Here is a 22688-nt window from a genome sequence, read left to right as displayed (position 1 = left end):
CCACACTTTGAACACTGCCATTACCTGTATGAAATATAACTCTGGATATACTCTTTTTTTCTTTTTTTTTTTCCATATAGTATCATAATGCCTTATAAATTGTTCCTTTTGCTTCTTGTCTAGTGTACCTTACAGTATACAATTTCCCACTGCTAACAGGATTCTGTTTATGAACCCTACTTGGTAAAAAACTATTAACATTGAAGCCTCACTTAGAAATGTTAAACATGCATCCTTAAGACACAAGTAACTAGTATATATTCCCATGAATTTTTTTTTTTTTCATGTTATTGGTTAATCAGTTTAATGGCATATTGGTCCCTGAAATTTATTTTAAATAACACCAGTGAAAATGGCTTTGATATTGTCACTGAATAATAAATTGAAAGGTAGCTTTTCAGGTAGACTAGGTGAAATGTCCCTGTTGTGGTATATGTTTGTCATTCTGAAAACTATTAATTGAAATATTTCCCACAGGGAAGACCAAAAAAAAATCATATACTAAACTTTTATTTGAACCAGAACAAAGGAGTGACACGCTAAAAATATTGTTTTAAAATACTTTTTCTTTCTTGTTTTTATTACTTGTTGCACGTCAGATTGAACATTTTTACAATTCTTAATGTGTGACACACTGCATCATTTCTTATGTAGGAAAAACTCAAGACTTTGATATGGTGTGGGACTCATTTCACCAGATTTTACTTATAAAACATGCAAACATAATCTAAGCTAATCAAGCAGGATTCTTTTGTAGCTGAAACTTTCTGTACCATCACGATATAATTGTTTTGAGATGGTGGGATGAATGGTTCTCTGGAGATACCTACTTCCCAATTAAATGCAGGTAGAGCCTACAATACCAACCTAGATTTGTTGCTCTGTCTAACTTTTAGATGAATAAAATTTATTGAGATGAATTTCACATGAGTTCACACAAAGCTTATATCAACACAATACAAACTCAAAATTTCTTAACCTGCAATGAACTCTTATATTAATTGCAATGAAGAATAAAACAGAATAAATTAGATAACAGAATCTTCTTCTATTACATTTCACTACAATATAACATCATGTGAAATAAAGCAACAATGAGGGAAAGAGGACTGAATAACCAGGTAAACTATCAATCTCCTGAAGAGAACAAAATAGTTCTAATTCTTTGCACTGTTTCCTAAGTAGAAAAAATATCTACATTTCACTCCCACTCTCCCCTCTGAGGATTTGGACAATAGAAACAGTAAAGGAGGGAAGTTGTCCTTTTGGAAAATGGGATATTCCAGGACAACAGAGCAAACTGGGGGGAAAGGGAAGGATAAAAGTGAGAAATTATGGGAAATCAGTCCTTGTTTGACTTGAGTTAAGGAAAAGAATAAGCCCACCCTTGTACTATTTTCTTTTCTGAATATATCTGAACTGACTCATCTTTATGCACCTAATTTTATCAAAATAGTACATTCTGATGAAAATGATTTTAACATTAATTGTTAATGTTAATTGTTAATTTGATAAACACTTCTACAAAATTGTTCTTATTTGAGAACACCACTGCATATAAAATGCAGTCACATTATGAAGAGGAAAATATTTAAATCAAAACTCTAAGAATTCTTTCTACCATTTTTAAAAAAAACACATTTGAATCATTACTTCCCATCCACTTACTTTCACTGTAATTTCAACCATATGAATCTTCTGCTTAGTGTGTTTATTTCTATAGAAATGCTATGTATCATTAAGCAGTTTTAATGACTTGAAAGAGTGGCATTTCAATGATGGACCATGGTCTTTTATTTGTATATATATGACAGGCGTTTTGGTTTGTATCAGATGCAAATATAAGAGAAAATTATTGCACTTTGTGGACTTTGTGCTCTTTTTTTTTTTTTCCTCCAGAAAACTAAAAAAAAAGTCTTTTGAAAACCCGTCAGCTAACATCTGTGTGTGTATCAGATTCTGTTGATGCAAGGTACTAAGCAAAACAAATTCTTAACTATTATTGTAATGAGTTATCTGTATTCACTAATGACTGAAAGAATCTTTTATTAGAAATCCCATTGTGATGTGGGAACACTAGGTCATGATTTTCAGGTACGGACAACAGAACTTAAATGTATAAAAACATATTTAGTTACTCATACAATCTAATCTTTAATAGTGCCAAGTACTCAGAGCTGCCTCTCAGAAGGAAACATTTAATGGCTCAGCACCTCTAAAAATGAGACCATAAAAAACTGTATTAAAAATATAATATAAGCACTACTGACTGAAAAGCATAGACATTTCAAAATCCTGTAAATATGTAAAGCAATAGCAACACTTACTAAAATTAAAAGTAATGTAAATAGAAGAAATTCTATCGAATTCAGCAGAAATTCTGATCTTCAAAGCCATGTGGGTATTTTGTCTGTACACTTCCCAATAACTTTGATGTGAAAATATCTGATGATGATTACTATTGTTTTCCTTTTGTTCACGATTCACTTTTTTTTTTTTTTTAATGGAAGAGTTACTCTCCCTTAACGGTACTTCTCTGGCAAACTCATAACCTCAACCATCCTTCAGCAATTGTTTAAGATACTTATAGACAAGCTAGAGCATCAAATGCAATGATAGACGAAGTTACAACATCTTGGCTCTAGCTGATTTGACCTTAAAAAAAATCTCACACGTTGAGGGTGTGATGGGAGGGCAAAGGTAGACAGATCCAAGTGAACAGGATCTTTACTAAGAGTATAGTTCAGATTAAGGCATAAGGAAGAGGTAAGTTATAACAACTTGCTTGAAGTCTCATCATGTCATTCTTATACTTGTTACACTGAGGAGGTCCTTCAGTTATAGCTCCTTTATTCTAGCAAATTCCCAAAGTAAGCAATTATCAAAGCAATTGAGTAGAAAATGGGGAAATTACAGACTATTTTTGCAATCCAATCAAACTTCATTTTATTTTACTTATAACAAAAAAAATTGAATGGGTGGTTAAGTACTACTTTAAAATGTTACTTCGAACTGGATATTTAGATGCAGACTTGCACCCTCACACATTTATTTGCATGTGTATGAAATATACCATTTTAAAAGGAAACAAATCCAGTCATATGTCTGTGCAGCTCCCATAGTATGAAATAAGCTGCAGGCTGTGAAGATGAAAGTAGTATTGCTTTAAGATTGATATTGCCTTTTATTAATATCTGAACTTATATATATATATATATATATATGTATATATTTTTTTCCTAGATTGAGAATTATAATTTCCCTCCACGGCCATTGATCTTTTCTGGACAGCCATTGCCTCCTATCTTACACATCCTTCCAGGACCAGAGCAGTCTCTCTCTGCAGGTGCCCCAAATTCTGTATATAACACAGAGGCCAGTACATGACTAACATAGACTGGATGGACATTTTAGATCGTTTAAATTAATGTGGTGAATCCTACCCATCTAAGTTAGCTATTTCTATGTAGACATTTTGTATTATGTGGAAAATGAATGCTAGAACAAATGTCACCCTCATAAGATCTCAGAACTTCAAAACATAGCCATCTGAAATGCTCTTTCTGAGTTTTCTGCCTAAACTGGGGGCAAAATTGAAATATTTGTTTGATGTTTGCATAATATCTTCAGAATAGTGTAGGTATTTTTAATAAGCATTACAAGTAAATTTTTAAAAACCTCAAAGGTTCATCTCTTCTCCAAAAGAAATAGTAGACACTAGGTCTTCAATATCTTGTGAAACAAAAAAGATTATTGTAACAAATGTATACAACTGAGAGCAAAAAAGTGGGACTAGATATAATTATCTTGGCTCAGAGTCGAAACTGATTTTAAATTGGTAATTAACATTTTTTTTCCCCTCAAGAATATTATATTTATGAAAAAGAAAACAACAGTATGATATTCTTTATTTAAAATTTCAGTCTTTTTTTTTGGTTGTGGTTATATTAATGTACAGTCTGTAGCAAAATTGCCACCTGTGCAGAAAAGACTCATCAGGAAAGGCACATAGAAAAACAAATATATCATTGTTAATTTGCTATTGCCTCCACCAGTGCTTCTTGGATATTGGGATATAAATAAGTTAGGTATATCCATTCCATTCATATGTTCATGCTTTCTGGGATAGCAAAGATATTTAAAATCTTGGTATTGTCTATTCAGCATTTGATCCAGAGACTTTTTAAAATTACAAACTTGTGTTGATATACCTCTTTTTTTTATTATTTTTCCATTTTATTCTTCTACAAAAGAGAGAGAGATTATCATATGAACCTTACAGTGACTGAATTTTTGCACATGACTAAAAAAGTCTTGGCTTGGAAACTTGGGGAAATAATACATGACATTTACAAAAAGTCTGTTTCTATCAGAAAACAGTAAAAGATTTCCTGGCTTTTCACCTCCTTTCCTGGCTTTTCACCTCCTGTGTGCATTAAACCCAGAGGAGAAAGAAGTTGGGGTAGATAACATCCTTTATATTTCTTCTTCCCTAGAAAATGCTAAGTCCACCTGAATTCTTTGGTAATCTTTAGTGACAACAGTCTTGCTGGAGAGAACATATAGGAGATGATCATGCAATAAGGCATTTGAACATGACAGCTTGTACTTTTGAAAGAAAAAAAAGGCGAGAAAAAAAAAAATCACATTATTGGAGTTAGACTTCAGAAAGACAGAGCCAAAGAGGATCTCTGTAACAAAAGGACTGATCATACAATGATGTTTTGGAAATGTTGTTTAGTCTTGGATATATTCAAGTCAAAGGTAGAGGGCCAAGGATAATGAACAGCAAATGATGAGATAAAGATTGCAAATAGCTTATAGGAAGTACTCCAAAATCAAAATGAGAAAGGAAAATGTATATGAGAATATCCATTGCCATTCACTTAAACTTTCCTCTTTGCCTAACAGTATATGGCTCATATGACTGAGTAGTCAGAAGAGCAGCATAACAGAGTGCCCTGTTGCAAAGAGATAAAACAATACTCATTGGTGGACAGAAATGGTGTAATGAGGCATAATGGTGGACATAAGCGGTCTGATGGGGTATAACAGTGACTCATGTAGAGGCAGCCATGAAGTGCTAACTCTCAACACAGAGAATCACCAGCTTCTTCAGCAAAATGAAGTGAGTTGAAGTGAACCAAGGCACCTGGTTCAATGACCTGAAGGCAGCTGTTCTCATTTCCCACAGGTTTAAAGCAGTTACTGGCTTTTAAATTAAAAGTTATTGTTACTAAAGATGAAAACAGCACAGATGAAAAACTGCTTAGTTTATGACCTTGTCCATAGCAAATCATGGCAGCAGAGTGCATAAGGACTTTTCATTTACTTTCCCATTAACAAGCTTCTCACCGTTTCTTTTTATCATTACATTGACTTTTGCAGCCATTGGATAAGATAGCATAATGCCCATTCATAATATATTTTGTGCATTTTGCTTTTAATTCTTTAAATATTTTTTTTCTTGTGGTCTTGAAGGCCTTTTCTTCTGCTCTTCTATACCTATCTACAAGCAACTCCTCTCCAGTTTCTAATCTTGCGTATTTGTTAGAAATATTTTTACATCAGCTGGCAAGGTGACAATAGAGCAATCCTATCTACTGTACAAGGGAACATTATTTTCAAAAGCACTATAAAATAAAAAAAAAGAAAAAAAGAAAATAAGCATTAAAATCAAGCACTTAAAAATATGCTACACTGTCCTTGATGTGTCTTTCCGTCATCTGAAGATGATGTGAGATAATTATTAAAAGAAACCAAAGAGCATATTCCAAGTCAGGTCACTAAAACATCGTGACTTTTCTGATATATTCACATATATTTGAGAGTAGTTATCCTACTTTTTCCTGTCTATTATTGTATAAGTTCATCTATGTTTGCTTTAATACCGATACTCAAAATAGCTGCCTTGGTTATTCTCATTGCTCTTCCCTGCATAAACTGGTGGGCACTGATACATGACATACAAATAACAACTTTACATTCAAAGACATACTAATCCTCTCTTTTGTATCTTACATTGCTTTTTAAAAACTATAGAAATTGAATGACAGAGACAATATGCTGTAAAGATTCATCTCAAAGATTGGCAGTGTAGTTGAATGGATCAACCACAGTTGTTGGGACCTCGCCTCTGATATAAGTCAGATAATGCCAGTCTTTCACAATCAGAGACACACAGAAATCATGGGCTACATCTATCACCCTTCTTCCCCCCTCCAGATTAAAAAATATCAACATAATTATGTTTTATTTCCAAGAGTTGAGGTTTAAGAAAAAACATTAAAGAAAGAAAGTTCCCAAATAAATTACAGGAGCTGGGAACACACATATAAAAAAGCAATAGAATTTGTAACATATTTTTATACCACAAAGTAAAACTGTGGCACTAGGAAAACTATGCAAATTTAAAGAATGAAAATCAAATATTGCTAGCTTATCTTTAAAAAGAATTATACAAGAATTCAAAATGCCAAGGTTTGACTATTCGATTTAATAAAACCAGTAAGAACTATTCCTCATTTCATTGCCTCTTGCTATTCACACAGGCTAATTCTCACTATTGTTGATGTACGGTATTAAACACTAAGTGTCTTATGTTATAATATTCAGACACTTGTGGTTGCCAAGCATCTTCCTTAAAGGAAAACCAAACAAAACTAATCAACCAGCCAACCAACTAAAACCCACAAAAATAAACAAATGAAAAAACAAACAAACAAACCAAAACCAAAAACAAAACACAAAAAACAAATCAAATGAGCCAAACAAAAACACTATATGAATAGTTTTCCTAAACTAGTTACTATTAACTGAGAAGTAATGTTTTCAAAGATCATTATGGAATTATTCAGTAGGAATCCCTATACATATATTTATCAAATAATATATGGAATACATAGTCAAATTACCAGGTAGACATTTCTCTAGCGTGGTCTCCAAAGAGATAAATTGTTTAACTGTACTGAGGAAACTTTGGTGAGTTTCTGCAGTTTGCCATTGTATTCTGTGAAGAAATGAGACAACCAACTTTAACATCTACATCATCTATTCTAATTACTGTAGTATTCATCTTTTGCCCTCAGTTTTTCCATGGTGTCTGTTGCAGACATTTGAATCATCTTCTCATTAACTGGGCTGTGATAGTTTGATGAGGAAATGATATTATAGAAGAAATCTAGGCAGCTCTCAATGGAAAGCAGCTGGCAAAGACAAAGTGAATATATCTTCTTGCTGTGAATCCAAAAGCTCAGGTCTGAGACACTTGTCTTGTAGTGAGGGCAGTAATGAGAGCTGTCCTCAAGTGATCCAATGTGGAAAAGGGATAATCTGGATTAGGTAACTCAGGGCAGCTGGAAAGGTGACTGCCTTATCACCCTGTTGTGCATCACTGACTACCTGGCAGATACTGGTTCACCTTAAGCATACCGGATTGTTTGCAAAGGTTTGGGTGAGCTGAATAGATCTCAGAGTAATTAATCTGGCCTTGATCTGTTTGAGCTGTTTCTTAAAACTTGAAATATGAAACTTAACTGTGTCTCCAAAGGTGATTCAGTTCATCCTAAAATAAGTATCTAAAACAAGTGGGATAAATTGCCTTCTACAAATGGCATTTTTTTTTTTCTGTTGCCTTTTGAGGGAGCCCAGATCACTGGGTTTAATTATGTGTCTAATTTTTAGCAGCCTAAAATTAAGTTAATAGAATAGCATGGTTGTGTTATAAAGCTCTTCTCTTTGACATCTCACTGCATTTAATACAACATTGGCATCTTAAAAAGACATCTAAATTCAGTTAGATGATGGAAAAACAGTAATCCCCCATCACCATCATTTCTTTTGCCTTTAGAAGAGTAAAAAAAAAAAAAATCAGATCATCTGTTTTATAGGGCTTTAATAATTGATGCAAGTACATTTAGTTTTCCTAGTGATTCTGTTTTATCTGTTTTTCTTGGCATTTTACCTGAAAATCACCCTAATGGGGGACTGGGCAGAAAAATATATTTGGCTGGGAAGTGTGGATTGGCAGAAAGCTGTTATCTGGACAAACAAAACCAAACAAAAATGGAGGGAAATATAAAACAGATGAGAATGTCAGCTGCTTCTTCTACTTCATCAAGGTTATTACCATTAGAAAGACCACTTTCCAACACAGCAGTGAGGAAAATGGAATTGAAATTTATAATGCTTCATCTAAAAGGAACGAAAGCCTTCAGATATTGTTGAGAAACCTATGTGATGACTTATATGAAAGATAAAAAAAAAAACCTACTTTCACTATATAAAACGTTTTCATTAAAGAAATAAAGTTATAAAGTCATCATGAGTGAGATCTTACCTTAACTCTAAGTGAAGAGGGAATCAAGAGAATATAAACACAGGCTTAAGACTTGGTCTGCCTGAAAAAATATCATGGATTAAATTTCTATTGAATTTATTACCCTTTCAAATGCCTGTTTAGACCCTGAAGAAATCTGCAATGTGGAAAAGTACTTGTAGCTCTTCTGCAAGACAGATGAGCATATCCACTACCTGTACAATTTTATGTATTTTCCAGATAAGTTTCCTCTTTTAGTCAAACTGTTAAACTTCTATTCGTTAAAGGGACAATACTGATGAGCATCTGAGTAGATATGAGCCATGTAGGAGAGCAAAAGTAGTTCTCTGCAAACTCCATTTCCTATCTTAGATTCCCTATTTTTGTTTCTTGGTGTCTTCCTTTTTGTCAGCCACAGGAACATTAGAGTGGTTGACAGAATATATTTACACATAGAAAATCTGAATTTACTTCCCAAATTTGACAGCAATTTATCTGTATGAACATTAGCAAACCACCTAAGATCTGAGGATTAGATACATTAAACTTGTATAGATATTTGGAGTTCAGTTCTGAAGAGACCTCTGGTCATTTTGTATAGGACATGCCGACTGTTCTTCTCCCCTTGTTGATAAATAAATACTTATATTGTTCCTGAATGCTTTAGTCTTTAGGAAATATCCAACAGTAAATAAAAGCTATACATTTACCTGGTGATAATGTGGTTCATGCAGTTTGGCTCTTTTTCCAGGCAAATAAAACTTAATGAACACAAGAGTGATTGACAAAACAGTTTCTTTATTACATATGTTAAATTCTCAGAGGTGTGTTCTTGTTTTGACATCGATAAGACAGCACATTTCTCTGTAACTGGCAATAAATTTAATAATTTATTAACAGAGATATCTTACTTCAATTTTCCTGTATTTGCTTATCCTTCTATGATTGATTCAAAATTAATATTTTTCTCACATCATCCTAGGAATCAGTTGTAACATTACACAAGAACAGTAAAAAATAAAGTCCAGAAATATTAGTTATTGGCACTAAATTTCATTAAGATTTTAGGTCACATAAGAGAATGAATCAAATCTAACCACATACCTCAAAATGCACTCTAATTAATTAGTTTTTCAGTACAGAACGTGACATAACACCATGTACTTACCCTAGCAATAGGTCTTCCTCAGAATCTGAAATACTTCAGTCAGTAGTGTTATTAGGTTAGTTTGGATTACAGTAATAAGAAGAATAATTATTCAGTACTGGTAAGCCAACATTATTGATTTATAAATCAAAATAGAACTTTATTCAAGAATTTAATAAAATGACTAAATGCTCTGTGTTATCTTTTAAATGTGTGTTCCTTTAAAGGTTTGTTCTGTCTCATAATAGGATGTCTGCCACGTCTGTCCTTGACCTTCTAATAACTTTTGGAGCTGTTAACTGATTTCAAACTAAATTGACACAGAAGTAAACTTTTCAGAAATGATTCTTTGGTACATCATTAAAATCTATCTGGGCAGAAGAATATGCGTCCTAATGAGGGAAAATTGCAATATGAACTTACATCTGATTAGGTGCCATAGAATTAAATAGGGAAAGAGCCACTAAAAGTCGATGTATGGAAGTATTCAGTCAAATTTTGCCCCTTTTTGATATCAGATTCAATTCATGATGATAATGGTGAGATCTGAGAAGACAAACATTTGATTAGACCCAGTGCATATGGAAACATTTCTTTGTATAAACAGGTCTGTATGTGCTTACACCTTGATATAAAAGCAGTAAAATCAGGGTAAACATTCAGCTGCCCTAGCTGAAGACCCTGTATGGCTTCTGACTTCGAACTGTCACTGATTTCACACTGTTTCAGATTCAAATACCTCTTTTGATCAACGTCAGTGATGTTTATGAATTCTTGCTTGAAAAAAAAAAACACCAAACAACAACAAACAAACAAAACCCAGCAAAATTCTTTTTCTTAACTAAAGTTGTGTTAGAAATGCTGAAATTGAATGTGACGAGCTTTAAAGTCTCTTTAACCTTCACAAGGTTCCAATGGATTCCACACATGGTCAAACGTAAAGGCTCAAGATATGATACCAGCCTGTCTCAGCTATTTAACAAACTTTTCTGGCTTTCAGCTTTACGAATTTAGAAGTTAAAAGTGGTCTTAGCTGTGTCATGAAAGTCATTAGTATAGAATATGGAAAGAACTCCATTCTTTTCTGCTTGCAGAAGACTACAGATGGCAGTTACTCCTAGATCCTTAACTTTTTATCTACTAAGCAAAGACCAGCTATCCACCTGGTTATGTGCAAATTCAGGAAGATAATTTAAATGACCTTGGCACCTGTGTTGTGAGCCAGCTAGCACTTGTGCGCATTGGCAGTGAAGATTAATGCTTCTTTAATGTACACGAAAGAAAAGGGGGGCTGAAGTAGAATTGCCAGGGGGGTAAAATGTCCAAAATTGGAGATGAGGAGTATTGTTCTCTAAAAGTTCAACAGGCAAAATCGTTGTTTAATTCAAACTGAATGAATACAGACTTTTGTAGACAATGTATGACAATCCCAACATTAGAATTCATTTCTACTTCTTGATTCACCCCTAGCTCAACTAATAAGTAAAATCTAAAAATGTTTTTTTTCAAAGTATATTTAGCCTAATTTTACTTACTATAATAAAAATCTAGTAAGTTATACTAGAAACCTAAAACCAAAATTCTGTAAGAACTATGTTTCCTGTGAATTAGAGTAAAAATGAGTCAGAAGTTTACAACTGAGCTGAGAAGGACATGAAGAAAATTGATAAAAGTGAGTTTTGCCTTTTTTTAATTAGATGGCCATGCAATATTTACTAATATTAGAAAAAAATATCAGATTTGGTTATATATATATATATAAAGATTGTAAGTTCTTAAAAATATTCATACATGATTTATTTTATATATATTAAATGCTTTATATATACTTAAATACTATTATAATGTTATTTAATATAATTTTAATTTAGAACTGTATATAATTTAGAACTGTTTAATCATTTTTGGCAGTCCTGAACTGGAGTACAGGTGGTGAAATTTACCATGTATTCCTTGCTTTATGATAGTAAGTGTTGTCTCTTTCCTTCTCTGACTATACCACCTCTGCAGAAAAAAAAAATTGCTTATCTCATAATAACTTTTGGTGTAGCCATGTATGTATAGCAAACTCCAAAGCACTCTTTTAGGTTAGTGAAGACAGTTTGTAACACTTCAGAAGGAACTTGTAGAAAAACGTTTAGATGAAGCACCTGGAGGGAGCCTCAGTCTGTTTTCTCAGAGCTCTTGTAGTCAGAATATCCTTGTAAATAAGTAATAAAGAGATCATTTTTTTTTGAGAAGTATGAATCTCTTTCGTGTTACTACCAAGCATCTATGAAACATGGTGGCAAGAAAGAGGTCTAGCAAGAATCACAACAAAACAAGTGAATGTGGTTAACAGGAAAACAAAGAAGTACTAAGAGGCTAAGTAGGTGACTCATATGATAGGAAATGAGATAACGAACAGAAATAGAAGCCCGAGCTGAGGAAAGTGGAGAAACTCTTTGAATTCCGTAACCTCAAAAGGTAAGAGTGTAAGTGGTGACAGTTTGTTTATCAGAAAGCAAGGAGCAGTACAAGCAATAGTGCTGAGAAACTTGTTTTCATATAGAATTTTGCAAACAATAAAGATTTCCTAATTGTTGGCAGGCTTATCTCATGGAAATTGTTCCTCTAGGCCTTGGGGGAGATTGGTCAGAGAAGAGGATTTAACCCTCAAGGGTAATCTACAAGTAAGTGTAAGTGAAACATTCAAAGAAGAGCAGAATAAATGTGTGCTCAGGAAGAAGGAATTGACTAAGTCAGACAGAGGCTGAAAGCCGATGAAAGTGGGCAATATAAAGCAACATACATTCTGCAGAAAGTAATATGGAAGTCTGAAGGAAATAAAATCCGCTTCTAGGCAAAAATGCAAGAGATACCCCCTCAAGCATTCCTCCCCACACCTCCAACCCTCTTTTTTCTAACCAATTAATTGCACAGCTTCTTCAGGGGAAAGAAAGTAATCGGGAAGGTCAAAACTGCAGCTGGAGGGAAGGCTACCTGAAATTTGGTTTTCACAACCCTTTCCAGCCAGCTGCTGTGCTTGAAGAGATGCAACACTGGCTTTGGGTTATTATTTGTTTTTCCCATTGAGGGAAAAGGAAAGAGTGAAAAAAGAATCAAATAGTTCTTGTTCTGATTAATTTAATGAATGAGCAAGGGAAATATCGAAATATCCATAAGCATGGATATAGCTAAAGTGTTGGAAGAGAAGTTCAAGAATGGCTGACCTGAAAAATAATAACTTAAGCTAACTGTTGCAGTCATGATGAAATGTGAGTAAGTACAAATGGAATTATAAGGAGAATAGAAACTGGTTAAGAGTCAGAAAAAGTTTTTAGTCTACATATTCCTTATCTTTAGTATGTATGTCTGCTTATTCTGTACAGAAACAAGCATGGTCTTCCGTGCTTAACAAATACTTTGCAACAAAAGTAATACGTTAGGTTCAAAAGGATTTTGCCACTCAATGTTGTTTTAAAAAACGAAGTAAGAATTCAATGCCTGACAGAGTTTACTTTTGTTTCTGCAGAGAAAGAGAAATAGCAGAACTGAAACTTCACGTGGAAGTGATAAAGGAGTGTCAGCAGGGGATGAAAACAAGTTCCTGTCTTGGAATTGCATCTCTAGATAAGCATTTTATAAATATCACACATACATAGATACACATTTTAAGTGTTTGACTAGTCTTTTGTTCCAAACACCAACTGAAAAAGTTACTTAAGGTTCTTACTTCTGGAACATGAGGTTTTAAAGTAGCCATTGAGTTTCATTTTTTGTAAAGTAGAAAGGTCCTCTAGCAAATTCCACTACTCCACAGTTTATGGATTTGGATTAAAGTGGCAATTGCGAGCAGCCATGTTCATCCCACTTTTTCATCTCATAATATATCTTTTTGTTTCTCCATAAATTAAATTATAATTCATAATTCTCTCTCTGAATTAGCTTCCCACAGAGATCCTTATTATAACAAATGTAGTTGTTATAACTCATTTTAACAATTTAGTCTACAAATTGGTAGAAAGCACTTTATGTTTTTCTGTTAGTGAACAGAACTTATTTTTAAAGGGAATTTAAATGTATTTTTTGTGTTACATGCTGACTGGCTGATAAATTTTTGCATATCCATCATTACAGTACATTAAGCATGTAATAACGCAACAAATAGGAATAGTAGCAGCAGACATGAACGTGAATTTGAAAACTAACATTGAAGAGAAAAAAAATAATACAAGACCAAACAACAGCAAAAAAAACTAGCACAGATTTATGCTGATATGTTAGGGTATGTGGAAATGTATTTTAATAAATACACAGATTTCAAAGAGAAACTATTCAGAAGTATTGAAAGACTGTCTTATTATACACTGCTTATCCTGCAGGCAGTTCTGAGTGGTAAGGCTTTATTTATAGATAAATAGATAGTCAGACTGATATATTTGTATGCTAAGCTCTTCTTGAAGACTGAGTTTTTTTTGTTTTGTTCCGTTTTGCTTGTTTGTTTGTTTTTTAAGCTATCCCTAAGCTGCCAGGAGCAGCTGGGCAAGAGCTGGCTGTTTGGCAGGGCTGTGGAACAGGCAGCTGCCGGTCCTGACACGGCTTCTTCCCTGGAGCCAGCACAGGGCTGCTCAGAGGCACCCTCTTAGTGCTACCCATGATCCAGCAGCCTGACCGCTCAGAGCCGAAGGAGATTGCAGACCTCCTTTGGGCACGTGGAGTCCTGACATAGGCAATACACCTTGCATCGGGCATTTTTATGTCACTAGCCTTTTGTGAACAACCAAAAAAGCTTGTGACTGTGTCTTGAATCTGAGCCCTCCAAAGTTAGAAAAAATTCCGGTCCTCACAACCCCCATTCTCTAATTCTTTGTTCATATAATTGGTTGAAATAGGATTGATAAAGATGAAGCAAATTCATGACTTTTAGAGTCTCAGATGTCTAACTTAGTCTCCTAAGAAGAGAAACCTTGACATTTCATGTTAGTTCACAAATATGTCAATATTAAAGATTATTTTTAAAGTAGGGATTACTCAATGCCACCTTGGTCATATCAAGCTTCTGTATTTATGAACAAATTATTGATGATCATCATGAGCAAAAAGCCCGTATATCTAGGCACTTTAACCCCAAATGGTTTATGTCACTTGGACAGGAATATTCTAAAGAGCTTAACATATTAATTGAGTGAAACCTGTTGTCGTTCTGGTGAAAGGTCCATTGCAATTACTTTATTAATTTATGTTCTGATACCATCACAGAAGATCGTTTAAATTAGAATGTGTTCATGTCTGAGTAACTTCAGCAAAGGTTTACTTAACAACACGAACAGTTCAAATTAATCCTTCTTGTCTATGATGGAAATAAATTTCTCAAGGTTCTCTGGAATGAAGCACATAACAAGGTCAAAAGTGAGCAGCACAGAAATCTGTCAGTCCAAAAACATGGAAATCTCATTTTATATATATATGTGTGTGTGTGTGTAAATAACTCATTGAATTCACCCAATTTAAAGCTTTTCTTTCTTATGTAAGTCCTAGAAATAAAAGGTAAGCAAGAAAAGGTATGAAATAACTAGTTTTTCAGGAACTAGAACTCATCATTTACCTGTAAATCTGACAGTCTATGGGAGGGGATGCTGGGTGTGGAATATTTAATTGCAACCATACCACTATTAATGACATTAAAAGTTCTTTAAAAGGTCATTAAAATCATTGCCTGGTGGCAATCTAGTATGCTTCTCCTCTGTTCTCTAAGAATATTTGGTATCCATTTTAGTCTGTTTTGTTCAATTAGGCTGTGTAAAAAGTAGGACACCAGACAATAGAAACATTTTTCTTTTCAGGAATGAGCTCTTGGTACATTTTGAAGAGATCAATGTCAGAGGGACCTATAAAGTAACTTATGCTACACAATCTGAACCTGTGCTTCCTGGTTCCAGCACCCGTTTGTTTTTATTTGGTCCTTATTAAATACTCAGAAGTAGACAGTATCATGTCTTCATGTAGAAGTTTCATATTATAATTTAAAGAGTAAAATGCATTTAAAATGCACTATTTATGAAATCACGGCTCTGGATATCCAAATAGCTAAAACAGGTGGAAAAAAAAGATATTTATTTGACACAAGACAGAAATGTCAATTAACAGCTCTTACATGCTGAATTTGAGAAGAAATATCCTTACGTCCTGTCCCCCTGAATAGGAGCAATTTCCCTGACAGATCTTTGGAAACTTTGCCCAGAAAAAGCGCTATACTAGCTAGGAAAATAAATAAATAAATAAATAATCTCTTTCCATTTCCCTTCCAGGTATCAAGGGTTATTATATAGAGAATTAAATGGCATATTGCCTAGAAGTACTGAAAATCCAATCTCAATATATACAAAATTACATAGACAACACATGCCAAATAAGTTATACAAGTAGTTGTCTGGCTAAATTTCTCATAACCTAAACTGATTCTGTTTGCTTTCCAAATGGATATGATCTGGGGAGCAAACTAAATCTGCTCATGATAGATGGCAGTCATTTACCTGTTACTTTATTATTATTAATTAAGTCTTTGAAATTTATGGCTCAGAATGTCCTTGTTCTTGCTTTAGATCCCTACTACCTTAACTCAAGGTCAAAGGAAAAATGTGATTCTTCTATTCTACTTTATTTATAACAATAATTTTCCTGATCAACTGAGATACTGATTTTCCCATAGTAACTTGAAGATAGCAGATTTTATCCATATAAATACATATATTTATTTGTATACAGACATACACGGAGATGCAGAAACTGCAAAGATTTTAAAAGTAAAGAGACTGGTTTTGTACTCAATAAAGGATCTGTAAGTACTAATAAAACCTAGGGCATGCGATGTATAGTTTGTACCTTTGAAAAATGCACTCCCTAACAATTATCTTCAGAATGAATATTCAATAGAATAACCCAGTAGCCAAGTGATAGAAAGAAAAAGGACTCAGATTCTGTTTTGGCTATTATGCTGCAGAACTCCTACACTGTATTCAAACAGGAAAATGAAAAGCTCTATGTTCCATTTGCTGTATTTCCTCTTTTAAAATATAAAAGTAATATCTTTATCACTGATGTCCGTGTATTCTAGGTTCCTATCATTTTTTTTTCTAACTGTCATAGCACATCTTAAAACATTCTTAATACAACAGAAATCAGGGCATAAACATGACTATCAAGACATGGTTATTTTACCGCTTTAGAAAAAGGAGAGGTGGGGGAAGGAAATAATATTAATTGATAGTGTACTCTCAGAAGGGTAAAAATATGTGAATAGATGAGTCAATCTATTTATTATTATTTTTGAAAAGTAAATCTATATGAATTGTTTTTATAATGAAAATATAATGTAATTTGTGGTCATTTTTTGAGAACTGAGAAAATTTTGTTAGCTTTGTTAAAGCACAGTTTTAATCTGAAGGACAAGCAATTGTTCAGGAGTGATTTTCCTTTAAAGGGAGACAGTTCTTATCTGATGGCTTCAACTATTAATTTTTTCTCTTGATATTGCAGTCTGGACATCTTTTCTTCCCTAGCACAATATTTCTCAGTTGCCCAAGGTCATAATGGCTCTGTCTATAGATTTATAGAATCATAGAATTATCAAGGTTGGAAAAGACCTCCAAGATCATGTGGTCCAATCATCCCCCTATCACCAAAATTACCCACTAAAACATGTCCATTAGCACCTATGCCACAGGCTGTGCTCACAGTGTTTTTCAATCCTTCTGTATGGACCATCTAAACCGTCTGCTTGTCCATCTATCCAAATCCTGCAGCTACTTCATGCCACCTCCTATCCTACATCTTGCTCTTTTCTACCCTCAGTCCTCCTATGTTTCATTTTCCAAGCCTTTTAAAGCTCTTCGTTCTGCAGTTTCTAACTATTGTTTTCCTATCACTCCTTATCTCTTCTATGCTTTCTATCCCTTCTCTAAAAACAAACCAATATCTGTTCTCCTCATAGATGGTCTCCCATCCCCTTGCACACTGTCTTCCTTTCAATGCTTCCCACCTTTGCATACAAAACTCTGTTACTACCTCCAACCTACCACTGTCATGCTTCAACACATATCGATGACTCAAATTTTCCTGTTATGTCCTTACTTCATTTCAAGCATGTCCAAACTATCTTGGCCTCTCCAGTCTCTGGCTCTTGAATTTCCACTTGAGTTTCTTCATCTGATACAGAACCTGTATTTTTTTTTTCTCCTTGTGGTAAGCAGTATTTTTATCACACTGCTTCATTTAACATATTTTTTTATGGCCTCCAGTTTCTTTCTTTACTTATCTTTTCTCCTGCTGCAAAACGCCTGAGCCTTCTCTTCTGTTTTCCTTTGCTCCAAGCTGCTGTTAACTAGGCCAGGCTAATCCCGCCTAATTTTAGCTGTCTAAAAGCTAGGCATGCAGCCTGAGCTGTTCATCCTACTTTTTAATTCTGAGGTTAAGAAAAAAAAGATGGGGAATTTCAGAGCCTGATTCATGATGCTTACATATCTCAGGATGGGAGCATATCATCTGTAGAGGTGATTATTTTTCTATGATGACTATCAGAGGAATTTACACAGCTAAATTAGGTGACATAATTATTTTTAAAAGGTTAAGATTATTCCTCCTAATATATATTCCATTGTAGTTTCATCCCCTGACTTTTCCCCTTATGAGATCCCACACTTATTTCACAACATTCTGTTTGCAATAATATTTTCAATTCCTAAAAAAAAAAAAAGAAAAAAAAATGACTAATTTGTCATGAGTCAAATTCTGCCTCTGATAATATCATCTATTATCTTTTCTTTAAACTTTGTTGAAAACACCACTTTTCTGTATTACCTCTGGCTTCACATTGTTATTATTGGGCTGGTGCTCAAGGTTGTTGAAAAGTGACTCTGTTTCATAAAGGGGATGATTTTAATTCAGCTTTGAATATAGGGTTGTTAACTAGGTATAAAAAAAAAGTCTACTATTACTGAAAATGTCTACTAATTAATGAAATTACTATTACTGGACAAATAAAACTAGTAGTTAGTATAAATTTATTGTGGTTCAGATTTGATCAAAAAGGAAAAAAATAAAAGAATCTAGTTCTAGACATGACAAAAAAAAAAGAAAAATGAATCTCAGTTTGTTGATTGTGTTAGATATCTAAAAATCAGTGCAAAAATATGGGGTATAAATAGCTGGATCTGGAAGTCTTACTATTTGATCATCAGTATAATTTATTTGGCACTATTCACTGTTTATGATAGAGTACACTAACATAATTTGTATACAAAATTGATATGATATTAACGTATATTAACAAATATAATAAAATGCAAGAAATCTGGGATAATAAAGGTATATAAAACATATAAAGATCAACATTTAATGGAACATGGCTGAGGGTCCTGAAGACTGGGAAGAGGTAAACAGAACCACCATTTTTTTCTTTTAAAATGGGGATCTGGGAAAATTATACAGAGTCAGCTAAACAGGATTTATAAGCAGATAGAATTTAACAGGAAGATGAGCAACTACTGATTTGCATTTTTTTTTCTTTTTAATTTGACTCTTTTAATTAGAATTACAACTAATTTATTCAATCTGCTACAGAACAAATATAATACGTAGTATTAAAAAAGATAAATATATCTGCCCTTGGACAATACAGCATATTGACACAAATAAAAAAAAAAATCACAATGTATTTATGTATCTGAATTAATGTTTTTGTTATTTTCCAATATTTACAAATCTACTCCCCAACACAGTCAGTAAAACTGACACCTTAGGACATCTTTCTGATTATCTAAATAAATTAGTGGAAATCAGACCACTTTTTATCACCATAACATACACCTCCAGAAAAAGGTAGAGAATGTTGGCAAAGACAGAGAGAGAGAAAGTTTACTGGGCTAATTTAGTTGAGAAAGAAATGTCTGTTCTCAAGGATGTCTTAAACTTTACGAGCAAATGCACTTGGAGTACATAAGCGTGTAGATCTCTCAATGCAAGTAAAGTAAGTGTGTGGAAATTCCTCTCCTGTTAATGCAAGAAGTTCAGCATTATGACTATAATCCACTGAAAGACAACTGGGAGGGACACACACATTTATATAGTAAACCAGAACAATTGAAATAATATATATAGTCTAATAAAAGTTTGTATTACTGCCAAGAAGTAAATGTTCATGCCAAAAATGTTTTGGAGCACAGCTGCCAAGGAAAAGCTGCGAGTATTATGAAACACACTAAATCTATACATAGAGGGGGCTTAGGGAAGTTTATTCTTAGGATTCAAGTATATCAAATCATTCTGGTTATTTTGTGCACAATAGGCAAGGTTATGAGCATTCTGGCAAGCATTCAACAAAGCATTTGTGTTGTTTAAGGAGAATGTTCTTAAATTCAGGAGGAAGGTTCAAAAAAGCCATATTTAACTTGACTGCTAGAGGCAAACTAACATCCAAATGACACAAAACCGCCATATACTGCTGGACATGGCTTAATAACACTCCTGCCTACTGCCAGGCCAACTCAGACAACTCCTGATAAAAGTGACTGAGATACACGGAGAAGACTTTCTGGGGTCTGTCTTGAAAAAGACAAAAATTGGGCTGTAATGTGGCTTTCAAATGAGGACATTCATGAGGAAGCTGGAGGCCCTTAGGAAGCTTTCTCAGCCCACAGTTTCCAAAACAGTACTCTAACCACCAGGTTCTGGGTGTTAGATCACGAGTTCTTTAGCTTTCCTCTTGAAGTTAGTTCACTGAATGTTAAAAAAAAATAAATAAAAATTAAAAAAAATCAAGATTCAGGGACCTGGTGTGTGTGTGTGCATGTGTGTCTGCATGGTGCAAACCTGGAAAAAAAAGGCTAGTGATAAGGCATGATGGTTGGGGCTAGAGATGGATATGCCACCTTCTGAGAAGAGAGTAAAAGCCTGGGACTTCAGAGTGTTGGAGGCTGAGGACAGACAGATTGAGGTTTAAAATTCATGAAGACAGAGGTTATGATTAAGGCAGAAATGTTGTTTACTAAATACCAAAATACTGGAACCAGAGGGCACTCAATAACACTAGTAGGAGGTGAGTTCAAAATTGCTAGAAGAAAGTACTTCTTTACACAGCAATTATCAAACTTTTGGAACTTGCTGTCATAGGAGATTTTTCATGTTCATTTGTGAAAAAGTCTTTCAGATATGTTCTTCTCCTAATTCCTTGTTTTGGACTTGCTAAAGCATCTCAGCGCTCACATCACTTGTGATTCCTGATGCAGGAGCCTAACCTTCCTCTGACCGCAGCATGATGTCTTCAGCTCCTACCTTGACATTATGAATCCAGGTGACAGGAGAGAGTAACTAGAAGATGTGATTTGCAAGTTGGTCATTTTAATAGTAGTATAGTCTCAGACTACAGCAAGACCAAATGGGAATTCCTCTTCATCTGCCATTATTAAAGTCTGAATTTTTGAGAATAACACTTTTTGTTTTTGATGGGGTGAGAAGTTTATAGTTAACTTTCTTCACCACCTGTCCCTTTAACACGTTATATCTTGAAGAGCGAGCATAGCTTCATATTTTTGGGGGGGCTGCAAGCAGGAGAATTTTTTCTTATTTGCTGTTGATCTTAACCATATAAATCTGTGAGACAGACCCAAGTTGAAGATATTTATTTTCACAAGATGATTTTTTTCCCCCTATTCTTATATCTTTTTCACAATTATTCATTGTTAACAAGAGCAAACATGCCAATTTTTGCTATGATTAAGCATTTTGAAATTAAGGTCAGTAATAAATATCATAATAAAAATGATGATGATGGTGGTATCATGAAATTTTAAATTCCAATTTTATTTTTAGTCAGCACTTAGAAAATAAACTAAGATATTAATGTCTAAAGAAAGGTAGAGAGAGGACTCAAATATTCTGAATGATAAAGATGGTAAAGAAATAATTAAGTAATAATGAAAATAGTATGATTGGAACCAGTAGTCCTTTCTTCTGCAAAACCTTGGCTAGTAATGTGGTGCTGGCTCACTTCATTTCCAGCTGCTAGATTTCACTAAAAGAAGCTAAAAATAAATTCAATACTTTCCTAAAATTACTTTCCCATGTAAGCAAGTGCTGCAGTTGCCATAGGGATGTTATAACATCACAAATTGGAAGCAGTTCACATAGTGGTAAATAAGCACACTGGTGGGCAAGTTGTCCATTTAAGCATGTCTCAAAGCAGCAGTCTCTAAGACTATATAAGACTATTTTCTTGATGGGAGGGAAGTTAAAAAACAAACAAACAAAACAAAACAAAACAAAACAACAAGAAAACACAAAACAGCACGTTGATATAGACTGCAATAGTGTAAATCACTCGATGTACATGCCTGTGCAGATGCAAGATGCATGCTTGCCTGTGATGAGAGCTGTATCACCTAAACGGTATGACCTAAACCTTTCAGTGAAAAGGCATAAAAATGTTGAAAATATCTGTAAAATCTGTGAAATTGAAAACATCATCACATTCTTGCATTTGTTCAGAGCCTGGAGCTTTCAAGCCCATTCACTTTTCCCTTCTCCTTTATAATATGTTAAGTGACTGAATTCTGGGAGTACATTTTTTGCCCCACAGTATCCAATTATTTTGAAAGTCAATACAAATAAACATTAAAATGCCTAACAATCTGATGGACTTCTTTTCCAGGGTTTCTTCATAATGTTCTACATCATAAAATTTCAAAGGTCAGTTGATATAAATAAGCAATGACTTCACTGAAGTTGATACTACTGTACTGATTTACAGCAAGTAGTAATCTGTCCCAGCACTCAAGCTTTTCATTCTGTGCTCAACTCAGAATAGAAAGCAAATGGCTGGATAATAAATACCATGGAAACAAGAAGAAAGCCCAAATCCTATAAAGAATCAATTTGGGAGAAAAAAAAAAAAAGGAAAAAAGAAAAAAAAAAAAAAAGGAAGAATAGCCAGATTGTCTGAGTTAAAATAGAATTCTCTGGTATTCTGTAACAAGATCATTTAAATACAAAATATTATGATAGGTGGTTTTTATTTTATTTATTTTATTTATTTATTTTTATTTTTTTCCCCCTTACATGGCTTTGGTACTTGTCTGAGAGCTTTTTCTTTAAAGGCTGACAGTTTTACCTGTTTTACCAAGCCATTACCAACTTGCTGTTCTGAATGTTCTGAATCCAGTTTCAAAGTGGTCCCTTTTCCAGATGGCT

General features: G+C 33.9%; 2 long non-coding RNA genes across 3 annotated transcripts in view; one reads left to right on the top strand and one right to left on the bottom strand.

The window, feature by feature from the left end:
* Positions 1–22688, bottom strand: part of LOC310892317 — a 64339-nt gene that overhangs the window by 33379 nt on the left and 8272 nt on the right. The gene's annotated exons all lie outside the window — the stretch shown is intronic.
* LOC310893154 lies at positions 11421–16028 on the top strand. The gene is made up of 3 exons (XR_014578764.1): positions 11421–11930; positions 12054–12136; positions 12979–16028. It is a non-coding gene; the product is annotated as an uncharacterized lncRNA (long non-coding RNA).

The sequence above is a fragment of the Anser anser genome (genome assembly GCF_964211835.1).
Source record: "Anser anser genome assembly, chromosome: 1".
NCBI lineage: Eukaryota > Metazoa > Chordata > Aves > Anseriformes > Anatidae > Anser > Anser anser.
The sequence above is the reverse complement of the archived record's forward strand: the minus strand, read 5'-3'. Positions and strand labels throughout refer to the sequence as shown.